Below are 15,818 nucleotides of genomic sequence, written 5' to 3' on the forward strand. Positions count from 1 at the left end.
TCGCTGTATCTATCGTCTAACGCGTCGAATGACTACCTGTATGGTTGCCCACACTATGGGGCTGCAGCAATTCCACTCGATGCCGAATTGAGCGCTTCGAAACGCCTTCAAGTTGCTGATGTCTAGGGATCAAGATCTTCGTCACACGGCGTCCCAGGGCCTGTTCGAGGTAGTGTCCAAGCGTCCTCGCCGGACGGCGGTGCATAAGGACGTCGAGGACTACCTCAGCTGGTCCATGGAGGGCAACAACGCCAGCACCGCAGCTTCGATCCACCTGGACAAAGGCACAGAAGCCGTCCAGCCGCTAGGGTGTCCTTTGGGAGATGTAGACTGAAGGAGTCCAGATCGCCTGCGGTGACCACACACTCACCCCTAACCACCGCAGGAAGGTCATCCGCACGCTCCGAGCCATGCGATTGGCTTCCCAGAGATGCAGCTCTACACAACAAACCAAACCAGGGCAAGGTGTTGCAATGCGTATCTGCTGATCCCGCCAGGTCCCAAATCATGCACACCGGGTCTTTCATCCGGTTTACGGACCGGCGGTTCGTCCACAAAGCCAGGCTCAACTTACTGCCTCTCAACGAAGCCAGCATGTGGACGAACTGGTCGCGACCAGTGGTGCAGGGTATGTGGGTACATCAAGGAGACGCTGCCCCACGTCCTCTGCCACTGCATGTCGAAGAGCGCCATGAATGTCACTCGCCATAACAAGATCGTGGCTCGGCTGCGCACCGCGTGCCGGAATCCTTTCACGAGAAGCGGCCCGTCGGCAACACCACCCTGCACCCAGACCTGGTCTCAGCACGCAGTAAGGAGGCGGTCGTCATCAACCTTTGCTGCCCATTGGACAACCGGCTGGACACCATTTACGAAGCCCGCGACGCTAAGGTTTTGAAGCATGAGCCTGTGTTTCAACAGCTCGCACAACGGTGTCAACGAGTGTCTGTCGACGCCATCATCGTTGGCGCCACGGCACCCTGGGACCCGAAGAACGACACCATCATACACAAATTTTGCTCGCGATCGTATCTTAAGCTCTTTATAAAGCTAGTCGGAAGCGAAGTTATCTCCGAATACTGTGACATGTACCGTCACCATGTGGCACATCGTTAGCCCTATGGACACCATAACCTGACTATGATCTGACGCTTGTGTCATTTTCTGTTTACTTTTGCACTTCAATTTTTTTGTAGTTTCTTCTTACCCGTAGTATACTTTTAAACATTCGAATAAAAACCTTTGTTGTTACCCTTATGCCTGGAACCTCTTTGGGTGCCATGTGCGAGAAAGGTAGTTCAAGGGCCCGTTACAGGTCTCAGAGCCCATACCACAGCAGTATGTTCCATTGTGCTTCGACTCATTGCGCTTGACGCTGAATTGGGACGGATACCAGATTCGACAAGTCACCAACGTCCGATTTCTCGGCGTTACCTGAGGCCACAGGCTACTCTGGCGCCGCGGTGTTGACCACGTTGTGGCGTCATCGTCACCCAGGCTACATGTGCTCAAGCGAGTCGCTGGCATACGCTGGGGCAACCACCCGACGTCGATGCTACGGCTACATACAGCGTTGGTTACCAGCCGAATCCTGTATCAGCTACCTCTGATGTCACCCTCAGACAGACAATACAAGCACTTAGAAGCCATCCACTGAAAAGGTATCCGACTTTGCCTTGGAGTCCCTCAGCCAGCGTCAAACAAGAAAGTGCTCTACGAAGCTGAGTCACGCCCTCTACGACTTCAGGCTGCCCAGGCTCTGGTGATCCAGCTCCTACGATTGAGTGAGTCTGCGCCCGGTAGAGCCCTCTTACGACGTATAGGTAACAGGCCGCGCTCACATTTTTATGCAGCATTGAACACGCTTCGCGTATTAGGATTGCGCTGCTCGAGACAGAGGGAATGGATAGAACGACCCTGGACAGTCGAGGACATCACATGCAACTTAAGTGTACCACGATTGCAATCAAAGAGCTGCATTCCATCTGCAGAAGCCAAGTCATTAGTCCTGGAACACCTGAACACGACATACCCGAATCACCTACAAGTATACACAGATGCCTCTGTCAAGGCAGACGAAGACCGCTGTGCAGCTGCATTCTATATTCCCTCTCTAAGATACACGTGGTCTGGCCGTCTGGACTGTATAGCCTCGTCGACAGTTGTGGAAGGCGTAGCAATAGCTTCTGCTCTGCGCAAATTAAAGACTTTGCCTCCATAGAATGTGGTTGTCCTTACGGGCTCAAAGGCCGCATTACAACAAGTATACCGTGGTTTGCCATCCCTCAAGTTCCCACGCAAATCACTAGCTATCGTGAAAGAACTCAACAACAAAGGCTTCAGAGTAAAGTTTCAGTGGATTCTCTCCCATATTGGTATCTCAGGAAACGAAAAAGCTGATGCGCTTGCATACGCAGCGCTCTATCATCCTCCCAAAATCAAGGCTCCAAAGAGTAATCAAGTGCAAAAATCTGACATTCGAAATCACTTTGCATTGCTTTGGTTTCCACCGCATATGCCCTGCGTAACCACGAGATTGCACCGAGAGAAAGCTTCACTTCTATATCGAAACAGGACAGGATCTGCTAATACACCGGCCTGGTTATTTAAAACGGGGCGAATCAATTCTCCGAACTGTACGGCATGCAACGAGACAGGAGACATTGAGCACTTTTTGTGGTCCTGCCAGCAATTCCAAGATGAAAGAGACACTCTCCTGAAGAATCTGCAAAACAAGGACCTTCCGCATGCGCGCCTGCAACACCTTATATTTCCCGAGGGATCAGTTATAGCCCGCAAAGGAACTTCACGTCTCCTCATCGAATTCTTAAGAGAGACTGGTTTGATGGACATATGGTGAAACCCTTCAGCGATATTGTGCGAGACGCTCGGGCGGAGCAATTGCCGGCCTTGTTCGCTAGGCTAAACCCGCCTGTTCCTACAATCCACCACCACCACCACCACAGCGTATGGGTGCTACAGCGCCCACGAAGCTATCGGCCTTCGGTGCGCCTAGACGCTTCCACTGTCCGCATCACAGATAGTCTTCAAGACAGGGCTCGCGCGCCCGCGCCATACGCAGCAGCCGCCGGAGTAGAACACCCCCTTGCAAACATTCGCTTACTGACTAAATTAACAAGCTTCGTGTCAGCGCGCACAGACCAACATGAACACGTCACACTCGATGACTGCGAACGCTCGCTGTCAAAACGCTGGCGTGAGGAATCACGGCAGCAGCCGCGAGAGAAGTGACATTCGTGCTGTCTATCGCTTTAACGCAAACTGAGCTGCGAGAACAGAGCGCACGCAAAGCTACGAGCCATCAGACCACCTAGGCTATGTTCCCAAAGCAGATCACTTTAAAGATAAAGCCCGTGCGACCGCGCGTGGTCGCGCGTGCTTTGTAGGGAAACCATAGAGAAAGGCACAACGCCCCCTTCCATCCCAGACCTTGGTGCTATGCGCGCAACGGAAGACGGTACGTTTTCTCTCCGCTTTCCTTCCTTGCTCACGCGAGATCGAGCCACCATCGTCAGCTCACCGTTGCACACTTTCACTCACACACACAGCGTACGGCGCGCGAGGACGATATTATAACGAGGCGAACCCGGCACGCCCGTGTCACAAATAAAACCTGAGGCAACTGCCAAAGGAGGTCAACTCAGAGCGCTTCCGCCTACCTTCCTCCTCCGCAACACTGCGCCTTCTTTCTCATTCGCCCTTCACTCAATGTCACCTAGACCTTCCTACATTTGGCGTTGCTTTGTCGTGCGCTAATGAAACCTGCCGTCAGTAACTACTTAAGAGGGAAAAACGAAATCAGGAAAGAAACAATTTATGATAACTCAAAGGGAAGCTCATTACTTTTCGAAGCGAGATCGGTATGCCTTGGAACATGCACCTATAAAGCGAGATATAAGAAGGAAGAAGAAGCGTGTGCTTGCTGCAGTAAAGCTAGGGAAACTGTTACGATGGTTGACGGGTGGAGGCAACGCCCCTCCCGTAGTGAACGAGACAGTCGTACCAGCCGGAGAACGCCTGGTTTATTCGCGCTCGGAAATATAAAGAAAAGGCAAGGGGAGAGGGAAGGCGTGACAGAAAGAATGCGCACATGCGCACTGAAGGAAATAGCTTGCTTGTCATGTTCATGGGTTACCGCAGAAACTATGGAGCATGATTCATTAGAATGTGAAGACGTCTGTCCAGCAGTCGATTTAGGCACCACTGAACTCCTTGAAGCCCTTGGGTTCAGTGAGAGCAGGGGAAAAGTAAACGTGTCTGCAATAGAGATTAGTAAGAGGTGATTGGAAGATTGGTGGAATAATTGTAGGGAATCGACAAAAACGGAGACGTACAAAAACAAAGTTCACAATAGGGTGTCAGGAAATCTGGTTGTGGTTGTTCATCGTGGTTTTCTTCTCTTTCTCTTTTTTTATTTTTTAACCTTGGTCGGACGAAATTCTGTTGCTACCTAAGAAGCAAAGTGATTTGCAACATGTGGCTAATATCTTCGGAAAGGAAGGCAAGAATTTAGGTTTGAAATTTAACGTTAGAAAATCAGATGTTATGGTGTTCAATGAAAACAGTGAGCAGACAGTGGCAGTACAGGGCCAGGAAATACCTCGGGTAAAAGAACATAAATATCTTGGTATATGGATAAACGAAAGCAATAGATGTATGGAAACAAAGGAAAAAATAATAACAGTAAAGGGGAAGCGAAATTCAGCCATAATGAATCACAGGGCGTGGGGGGATACAATAGGTACGAGGTTCTCCGGGGTATGTGGAAAGGTGGAATCGTTCCACGATTTACTTTTGGAAATGCCGTTGTTTGCTTGAAATCAGGGGTACAATCACGACTCCATGGCAACCAAAGGTCAGTGGGACGCCTCGCGCTGGGCGCTCACGGGAAGACTACAAATGAAGCAGTGCAGGGCGACATGGGCTGGACAAGTTTTGAAGCGAGGGAAGCTCACAGTAAAATTGATTATGAAGAACGACTGAGGAATTTGCAAGAAAGTAAATGGGCTGGGAGAGTGTTGAGGTGTTTTCACAGGATAAAAAACATTGATTTACAGTGGAGGAAAAGAACTAGGAAGCTTACCAGCAAGTATGCGCCCGGTAGGTTGAGCAGCAGAGCAGAGAACGTCAAGCGGAAAGTCAGAAGAGAGGTTTAAATAATGTCATGGGTGGCGGTAATGGAAAAGAAACCTGTCATGCGTAACTGCTTAAGTGGAAAAAACGAAATCAGGAAAGAAACAATTTATGCTAACACAAAGGGAAGCTCATTACTTTTTGAAGCGAGATGTGGACACCTTAGAACACGCACCTATAAAGATAGAGATAAGATGGAAGAAGCATGTGCTTGCTGCGGTAAAGCTAGGGAAACGATGGAGCATGTTCTACTAGAATGTGAAGATATCTGCCCAGCGGTCGATTTAGGCCCCACTGGACTCCTTGAAGCCCTTGAGTTCAGCGAGAGCAGGGGAAAGTAAACATGTTCGCAATAGAGACTGGTAAGAGGCGATCGGAAGATTGGTGGAAGAAAAGTAGGGAAACAATAAAAAATGGAGACGTACAAAAACGAAGTTCACAATAGGGGGTAAAAAAGTTTGGTGATGGGAATTCACCGTGGTTTTTTTTCTTTTTTAACCTAGGTAGGACATTAAGCAGTATACAATAGCAAGAACTTGGTGGCGCAAGCCACCGCCCCGTTCCAAAGGGGACACGCTCATAACACCCATCCATCCATCCATCCATCCATCCATCCATCCATCCATCCATCCATCCATCCATCCATCCATCCATCCATCCATCCATCCATCCATCCATCCGTCCATCCATCCATCCATCCATCCGTCCATCCATCCATCCATCCATCCATCCATCCATCCATCCATCCATCCATCCATCCATCCATCCATCCATCCATCCATTCATCCATCCATCCATCCATCAATCCATCCATCCATCCATCCATCCATCCGATTGTTAGTTATTCGGTGAGAACGCACCAGCAGCAGCAGCAGCAGCAGCAGGCAGCAACCACGGTCAGCAAACGAGGTACAAGGGGGCCCGCAGAGAAAGGTGCGCCTTAATAGCGTACAGCATGCTCGATGATTGGAAATAGCATGGTGTAACTAATGTTGGAACTAAATCTCTTGTCAGTGAAACAATTAGCCTTTCTTTTTGTGAGAAAAGGTTTTTATATGCAATAATAAGTGACTAGAATTATGAGCGAAATGTAAAATTTATATTCAACTACAATACCGCTTAGTAAACGCGAAATATGACGAATGAGCCTTGCGATCGGGCTTCACTTTCAAAGCTGCGTAAACTCTGATGTACTCCCTCGGTGAGATGTTCTAAGATGGAATCACGAGATCGGGTCCCTGCCCACGATGGCTGTGGTTCTATAAAAAAACAAAAAAATATTCGATTTTAGGCATCGAAGTCACTATATGTTTATTGGTACGTCATTACAGCACCTTCGCATTAATTTTGACTGCCCGGGGCCCTTTATAGCGTGCAACTTTTTGCATTTCGCCCCAATCAGAATGTGGCTGCCGCGACCAGGGTCTAATCGGCAACCTCGAGCTTCGCAGCGCTATGCCATAGCCGCTGGACTAACGCATTTGGGTGGTTATGTGAAAGATACATTAAATGTAGAAAGTTTGCCATCCTCATATTGCGAAGTTTTAGCGCGATTTGTTCATCCTTTGTATGGTTAACCCCACTCGTCCCTCAGCGCCCTCCCCCCCCCCCCCCCCCGCCTCCCCGCTGTAACGCCTTCGAGTTCGGGCGCTTCTATCTAAATGTATGTAAAAGGAGAATTCGTTTTTCTCGGCAACAGCTGCACCAAATTTTACGAGGTTTGTTGCATTTAAAAGAAAAACCTAAAATCTAGTGACTGTTTGTTTCGAATTGTTGTTGTAGATTGTCAATTTTCATTAAAATTGGCAAAAACTGCAAATTTTCAGAAAGCCAGACTATCAAGTTTGAAACTTTATAACTCAGCAATGAAAAGCGATATCACAGTTATATGAATTGCATGTAATAGTACATGTAAAGCGGACAAAATTGATATGTTACACATGAATATCAACAATTTTAGTAATATGGAAATACAGCTTTTGGGGAGCCCTAGTAGACAACGTTTCAAATTCACGTAATATATAAACTGACATGTCAAATTTGTCCCCTTTCAATGATCTAGTGGATGCCGTTTACAGAACCGTGATATCTGTTTTGGATGCAGAGCTATCAATTTGTAAACTTAGTGCTTCTATATTTTTCAAACGTTCGAGTATTTGAAAATTTTTTAATCAGAATTCAGGCCTAAAATCGAAATTAAGCTTCCAACAGTCAATTTAATTTAGCTCTCTCTCGCAAATGCAACAAATTTCATTAAAATCGGTCCAGTGGTTATCTCAGAAAAATGTTTTTGCGTTTCTCGTGTATCTGAATAGGCCGAGTCGGAGTTGGGTTCGAGCTAAAGCTTCCTCTTGAATAAAATGCAGGAATAGAGAGCCGTATGTCATTGAGTCGTCGCAAGCATATTACTCTGTTTTTGAGCTTAACGTCAACAAATCAACAAACTCGGTATAGCGTTTTCAGAGCGCTGCGATGTCATACTGTGGGCAGAAATCGGGAAACGATGAAATTGATATGAAGTTGCTTCACCTGCTTAAGTTTAGCTCAAGAGTTGCCTGCGCTAAACATAATCAACTTGCTAGATGTTACATTTCACTTTTCCGAAGGACCATCTGTGTTGGCAATACACTATTCCAGTTCGTGAAGACTTTTGCCCAACTTTTCCCTGAAGCATTCCAAGGTTGCAAAAAACTGAAAACGTTTCGTCGTGTCCTAAATCCTCGCTGACGAGATGAGCAACAACTTTAGTAAGCAGGTTACACGTTTAGTAAAAGAAGGTATGTTTTGCATGCCTGTCTTTCCGTACCGCGAATCCCTCCCAACTTGGGTAGCGTGCTGTCCTTCTTAGCTTTAGTTAGTATATGCCGTGCTACTATTCTGCGTTTTACTGTTTCAACAACTCTTGGCATAAAGGTATACATAGTCTGCCACGGCAATGGAAGTTAAGTCGGCTGGTACCATTGCTTAAGCCGGGAATGCCCCCGTTGGACTTGACGGCATATCACCCTATTGCTCTGGACATTTGCATGGGAAACGTGATGAAAAGGATGGTCCTTGCACGTCTATAGCGCTATCTCGAATGTTGGAAGTGAGTGCTTGCCTTCGTCGTTTCCTGTCCTTGTCCCGGTGTGCGCTGTAGTTCAGAGTAACATGGAAGGCCAACTAGGCTGGTCTAGAACCTTGTTACTACACCTGTCCCGCTCCTACCGCAGGCTTTAGTCGGAGCCGTTCCTTAATGGATATCGTTAATAATGTCACAACGTTCGCACAACAGAATAAAAGCCGTAAGCGCATATCAGTTCCGCCCTTCCTTGACGCGCAATGCGCGCATTACCACGTTGCACATGATACCATCATCAATTCCATGGCAGCTAATTGAATTTGTGGCCGGATGATTCGTTGCTTATCCGAAAACACAATTCATCAGTTGCTTTTTATACGAAATCATTATGTGGCCCATGAAGCGGAGAATCCGCCGTCTGGCGTTAACATCCGATGGTACCAAAACCCACGTGACCAAGTGATGACGTAACGTTCCTGAGGCGGAACCTGCTGCAGCTCGCACTGCGAAATCCCACGGTGAACAGCCACTGCGTCGGACGGGCGCCGTGGCTCACACCCAAATAGTTACTTTGCCCAATTCGAAAATTTATACATGACCACCCCATCAATACGTATATTGAAGTCGACGCTTTAAGGATCAGGCACTTCGCCCGACTTCCATCGCATCATCTCGCCTCCCTTTCTGCCGCTGGACCTCGTTCAGCGTTTAGCAGCATTATTGCTGCCAACCATGCAACTTTACCGTCGAAATTCGCGCCTGCAGCACGAACATCTCTACCGCTGTGATGCCTGCATCCAATCCAGGCTCTTCTTGTCATTCCCGGCATCAAAAAGAAAACGGAGATGTCATTTTTGTGCCTCAAACAAACCGTGCTTTCATTCCTACATGACAAGCACAAAGAACGTATCCACGTTTACATGGGCGATTCTGTCCCTCTAAATGTTCAGCTGGAGCAGTGGTAATTACCGCAAAATCTGTCACTATCAAATTCAAGACATCTCACATTACATGATCGACAGCTGCAGAACTCGCAGCTATCCATGCTGCTCCGGAGTTTATTGGTAACAAATCATCACATTCATGGTCCATCTTATGTGACTCGAAGGCAGATCTCCAGTGTCTGCTGTACCCTTTCAACCACGGACCTAATGTGAAATTAGTCGCATACATCCGACTACTCCACTATCTTGCAATCGAGAAGGGGTGCAACATCATCTACCAGTGGATACAGGGTCACTGCGGAATTTCGGGAAATCACAGTGCGGATGACGCTGTCCAATCGGCCCACGATGGTGCCCATATTATACCAATACCACTGTCAAGAGCAGATGCAACCACAAGTCTTCGCTCCCTCGCACGCGAGCTTATGCAGGCTGTGTGGGACACCAGTGAATTCACGAACGCATGTATCCACAGATTGTATTCACGTCTGCAACTCCGTCTTCCAACAGGGTTGCTACGAGCGGAAGCGACACTTCTGTGCCGCCTGTGGTTTGGCGTGGCATTCACGAACTCCTATTTCTTCGCCATAGGAATGGCCGACAGCCCTACTTGCGACACCTGCGGCTGCGAGGAGACGATCGAGCACCTCTTCTGTGATTGTCCCCGTCACAATGTGCCAAGAAAATCGCTCGTGACTGTGCTCGAAAAAGTAGACAATCGCCTCTTCACAGAAGAAAAAGTTCTAGCTCACTGGTCCAGATGGGTTTCGGTACTCAAGGTCTCAAGGGCTCTGCTGAAGTTTTTAAGGACCTCTGAATTATGCGACTGTCTTTGAATGTTGTAGCGCGTAGCATCGTATTACTGTGTGAATTTTCCTGTTTTCTTTCTTCTTTCTCCTTTTAATTCCCTTTACCCCTTTCCCCAGCACAGCGTAGCCAGTTGTTACTTACACTGGCTAACATCCCTGTCTTTCTTACACTTTTGTCGCTCCCTCTCGAAGATTATGTAAACCCACGTCCAAGGCCGACCTGGCCCACTCCCAAAATTGACTTGACCCACCCCGAAAATTTTAGTGGCCCACGCCCAAAATATTGACTTTGCCCAATCCGGAAATTGAGTTCACGGACGTTCAAAACTGACCTGGCTTACCCCCAAAATTTGAGTGGCGCACATCCTAAAAAATTACTCTTCCCAATTGGAAAATTGAGTTGACCCACATTCATAACCGACCTGGCCCACTCCCAAAACTGATTTGTTCGCCCCTAAAGCTTGGGTGGCCCACCCTCCTATGTGACTTTGCCTTAGCTATTCGAGCAAACGACCAAGTGAAAACTATCACGCGGGAGAGTCATACTGCTTTTTCAATTCACGTAAGGAGACTTAAGTATCTCTGTAACTTTCTGTACAAATAGAGATGCACGACAACATCAACGGCAGGAGAGCTTGCTGCGCTGCGTGCTGCTATAAGATGCCCCCTGCAAGAGACACCTCGGATGGCTCATTCTTCGCAACTCCAAGTAGCGCTTCAGAGTCCGCATTTTGCCCTATATTACAGGGCTCATGAGCAGCTAGTATATGGGAGAGGACCATCGTAAAGCAATCACTAAAAGGCAATAAATTATATTTCAGTGGCTGGCTGCACATACCGACATTGTTGGTAATGACCTTGCCGACGAGGGCGCCCGGTCCGCCCTTGTAGGTGCCCGACCAGTTCCTATCTGATTAGCCAGAACGGACACTGTAGGGAAGCGTCATTTCATGGCTAAAGCTATCCCACCGAAATATTGATTGGTCTTCTCCCAACCTCCCTAAACGTGATCTTCATACACCATATCCACGCCTAAAACTATGGGTGCCATCGAGAGCTTCCCGCTCCGAGGCGGCAGTATTGTGTCGCCTCTGGCTCGGGATGGCACTTACGAAGGCTTACTCGTTCCACGTCGAAATGGGGGATACGTGGGACAACAGAAACTATTGAGCAAATTTTGTGTCTCTGTACCCGGTACGACGCCTAGCCGTGAACGTCTCCAGGCACCGACTGGACTCTTACCATTTTCGGAAGTGAATACCCATGGACCATGGCCGTGCGCCCCCGTCGACGGCACAGAAAGCAATGCTTGCGCGATTGCGATGCCTCAAGTCGGCAGGCCCTGGTGACAGTCTGTGCACTCGGTGTGCACTTTCAAAGGTGCGCGAAACTGTGCTCTCCCTCTCCTGTTCTTTCTTTTCATCCCTATATCTCCTTCCCCCAGTGAAGGGTAGCAAACCGGAAGTGCGTCTGGTTAACCTCCCAGCCTCTCCACTTTTCAATTTATCTCTCTCTCTCTCTCTCTGAGTTAGCACGCGCTAGCTGGCATTGCCTTGGAGATAATAATAGCTTGGAAGATAATCAGAGACAGCATTTCGAGATAAGAGAGGTCTAATTTCTAGGTTTGCTGAAAAGGAGGTAGATTAGACGGGCCATTTGCAAATATGGCGGTAGGGTGGAAGGACGCGGGTATACCTGCGCATGTTTGCTGCTTACGCTGCACATTTCCGATCGTGTGCAACGAAAAAAAAAGCTAGGTTGATTGTGCGATGGGCTGTGATTCCAGAGTGTTTTTATTTTGTTTTATCTTGTTTTCTGTTTGCGCCCGTGCGAGTGTGTATGTGGCTAACGGTGAGCTCAGTGAAACGCGTGGACATCACCAACTGCGAAACATTTAGAACGTTAGTAAACAAGCAAAAAGGCATTTCTTTAAACACCAAGATAGTGGTTAGTTCTGACTACTTAACGAAAATGCACACAGCACACGAATGCTAACATCATTATAATGGAAGTCCCACTGCAAAAAGGAAAGGAAATAAACACTAGCAGACAATACAGATATTCCTTAGCGTCTTGTGTTTGTGCTTCGGAAGAATGTCGACCCTTTAATTAGTGGGACTATCAACTCAGCACCCGTGGCGAAAGGTAAAATAAAGGGATGTAAAAGTTTTGTCTCGAATCCTGAGAGAATGTAATCGACGTGTTTTACTATTTGCACTGTACTTTTTTTTGAGCTGAGGTACTTGCATAATGTTTCCCAATTTTGTCCCATTCTCTTAAGCCGATGAGAGCGATGTTGGTTTACATCACGGGTTTCTTTTTTTCTTTTTATTTCTTTTTTTATGACATCTCGCGATTAGAGATCCAATTTCGACCTTTACCTGGGGGCAAGAAAAGTGATCTGTCGTTTATCATTTTGTGGCGGTTCTCTTTGAATAGACCATCTAATTCTATAGTGCTCTCTTTTTTAGAAGGGCCAGATTGGACACCGAATGAAAATCAAGGATCCGTAAAGTACCGACAAGCGATAAAAGTGTATACACTACTGGTATTGTGCAATACTGCGAATGCAGGGAAGGAAGGCAGAGAATCAGTGCTACAAGAGTAAACATGTAAACAGAACAGTTGAAACCTAGAGCAGTTTTCTGCAAACAATTGCGTCACGTGAGAACTAGGATCGATTCGTGCTTTTGAGCCGATGAAAACAGTAGGAAAGTTAGTGTGGTCTTCTTATGAGACGTTGCCGACTTCTCTATTCCTTGCGCCTCAACGGGCGGTTGAAGGTACGCTGTCACAACTTTAACGCCAATCATGCATGAATGCGCGCATACGCACGTGCGTATGCGACAAATGAAATGTGAGCAGCGGAGCGCCTAACTGAAGCTAAAGTGCGCTCCCTCCAGTTATCACCGCTGATGGGCGCACACTTCCGGTCTGACTGAGCAGCGTGATGACGTTCCCTCCATAATGCCATGTTTTCGTTTCTGTTCTGGTCTTATTTTATTTGAAAACGAGAAAAGATGACGGTGCAGTAACGATGACCGAGCAAGCTGTGCAAGGCACACTTGTGCTCGCGTTACATTTGATGCCCGTAGAGAACATACGCTTTCGCCGCACTGCAGGCGACACTGCTCGCGCTGTACTAGGATATGCTTAGCTTCTGTTTTCTTCGATTTTTGTTTTGTCTGTTTCAAATAAAGGAGAGCGATAACAGAAACGACACAGTGCAATCGAAGCGGGTGAGCGCGGCTGCCAATGACGAGGGCTGGACGGTGCGCGCTATGACTTTACTTGTGCTTCGCGCTGTTCACGTTTCATTTCACGCCGATCGTAACATACATACATACATACATACATACATACATACATACATACATACATACATACATACATACATACATACATACATACATACATACATACATACATACATACATACACACACATACATACATACATACATACATACATACATACATACATACATACATACATACATACATACATACATACATACATACATACATACGCACATACATACATCATACATACATACATACGCACATACATACATACATACATACATACATACATACATACATACATACATACATACATACATACATACATACATACGCCTGTACTCACGTACATGTCACTAGGTAAGTACGGACATGTCTGTTTAATGTCATGCGTTACTGCGCATAGGGCAAGGACCACTCCCTGCATGAGCGTGCAGCAGTCACACATCGGCGCGCAGTGTGGCAAGTACTGCTGTTGAGCCCACTTCCAACGGTTTAGTTTCATTGAACGCCACGATATTGATGTTACAAAAGAAAAAGAAGAAATACGAGGCATTATACGGAAGTAAAAGAGGTACTGCTATGAGTCATCCGTTGCTGCAATTAAAGTAAAAAAATTATGTTCACTGCATGAGAGGGCGAAACGATCTGCAAAGCGTCAATAGAAAATATATAGACTGTCTAATAATAACTTGTTTATAATAAATAACTAATAAATAACTTGTTTACCCTGGTTAAAGGACGCTGAATTCCACTTGTCCCACTGTTTAAGCACAGACCACTCGTTGCGCATCCTTTTATGTAGGATGGATTGTTTATGCTAAGCAGACCGTTCTCCACACCAAGTATGTTGTGCAAGTTCTTCTTCTGGAAAAAAAGTTGTTATTTCTATCCAATGTCCTCACAAAAGGTCTTTGATCTGGTCTGGTATGGTCTGGTATTTGAATTCGTTAAATATTTCCGCATCAGCTTCCGGAGCAGCCTTAAACACAATAGCTTTCGCTTCTCCACGAAACGAAGAGTCGCTCTGATGATGAACGACTTGAAATTTCTATATATTTCTCAAACCAGGGCCATCCCGGACGTTTTTCTTATGTCAGTGCGGTCCATCTTTGCCAAAGCTATTGAATAGGTATATTGTGCGGAAAGAAACATTGAGCCAACAAAGGATCATTTGACGGCTTTAGAATGCATTCTCGGCACTCTGTACTATCAATTATACTCGAACTCAACCCTTTATATTACCAAAAGAATCAATAATTACAATATCCTAAGTGTTCTCCTCCATTAGACAGAAAAATAAACAGATTAATTTATCGCTTGTGTTTGCACACCATGGTAGACCGATGGATCGGTAAGATTGTGGAGCATGAGTTGGCGCTTCCTATTAATTCACCAGCGCCGTTTGGCCAATCACAGTAGCTTTGCTTTATTATCGCAATAAAGATAAGCCACAGCAGCCAGCATAAAACCGTACTAACCAGTTCGTGCGTGCCGAACGTGGAGCGCGAAAATCGTTAAATGCCTTGTTTTGGCATGCTGCTACTGAATCGTTTGCTTATGAAGTGGAAAATTTCAAGTTTGGCATAGGTTTTGCATAAGCTCACATTCATTTTACTGAATTGCAGGTACACTTATTGTCAAAAACATGCGGGCCACGTTGCCTACTACCGCGAGGCTGACTGCAAGCTGTTTAAAGGAGTTCCTGCGGTATATAGGTCAAAGGTTCAAACGCTCTGGGAAATCAAAAGAACTGTCGTGCTCAGCACCACAAAATTGTCAGAACCGCCAAGGGAACAACATATATTGTGAAGGTGTAAGGTTTTGAAGAAATGCTGTACGCTTGTCGAAGTACTTATGCTCTCTTTCTCAAAACGCACACACAAAAGACAGGCTCCTTGTCATTTTCCTCGACAAAGAGTGCATTTATTGCCATGCAATGTTGAGAGCCTGAAAATGGTCTGTGTAGCTACATCGCGATTCATCTTTTGCAGTCCTATCTGATGGGCACTCAAGGCTGCAGGACACACGAGACGGACAATAACATAGTTGTTTGTTTGTTTTCTTTGCCGCATTGTGAGGAATACTTGCTAGCAAGGCAAATGTGAAGAATCACAAAAGAGAAGTGAAGATGCAGGATCAAGTATAAAACGAAAAAATATTACGAGTAAATTAACTGAAAAAGAATACTTTATCGGCGTGACGGAGTTTGATTTATTGCATTCGCCGATGATATTGTGACAATCATATTTTCGGGGTTTTGTGGCGCAGTAAGGCAACACTTTAGAGAGAGAGCACACGAGGGGATTGCTTGACAAGACGCGATCAACAAAACCCCATATTGCATGTTTCAGCACATTAAGTTATTACTTTATTTTTCTTATTGTTGTCGGTGTTCTTGGTCTTAGTACGTTTGCCCTGAAAAAAAATAAAGAACGGAAAAGAAACAGCGTATAATTTATTTGTAGGTGTAAACGTTCTCCAGTTCTCATCCGTCTTGATCTTCCCTCAGTGTTTCCGTAAAGAGTCAGTTACCTCGACATGTGCC

Source organism: Dermacentor variabilis, chromosome 6, assembly GCF_050947875.1.
Source record: "Dermacentor variabilis isolate Ectoservices chromosome 6, ASM5094787v1, whole genome shotgun sequence".
In the NCBI taxonomy this organism is placed as follows: domain Eukaryota; kingdom Metazoa; phylum Arthropoda; class Arachnida; order Ixodida; family Ixodidae; genus Dermacentor; species Dermacentor variabilis.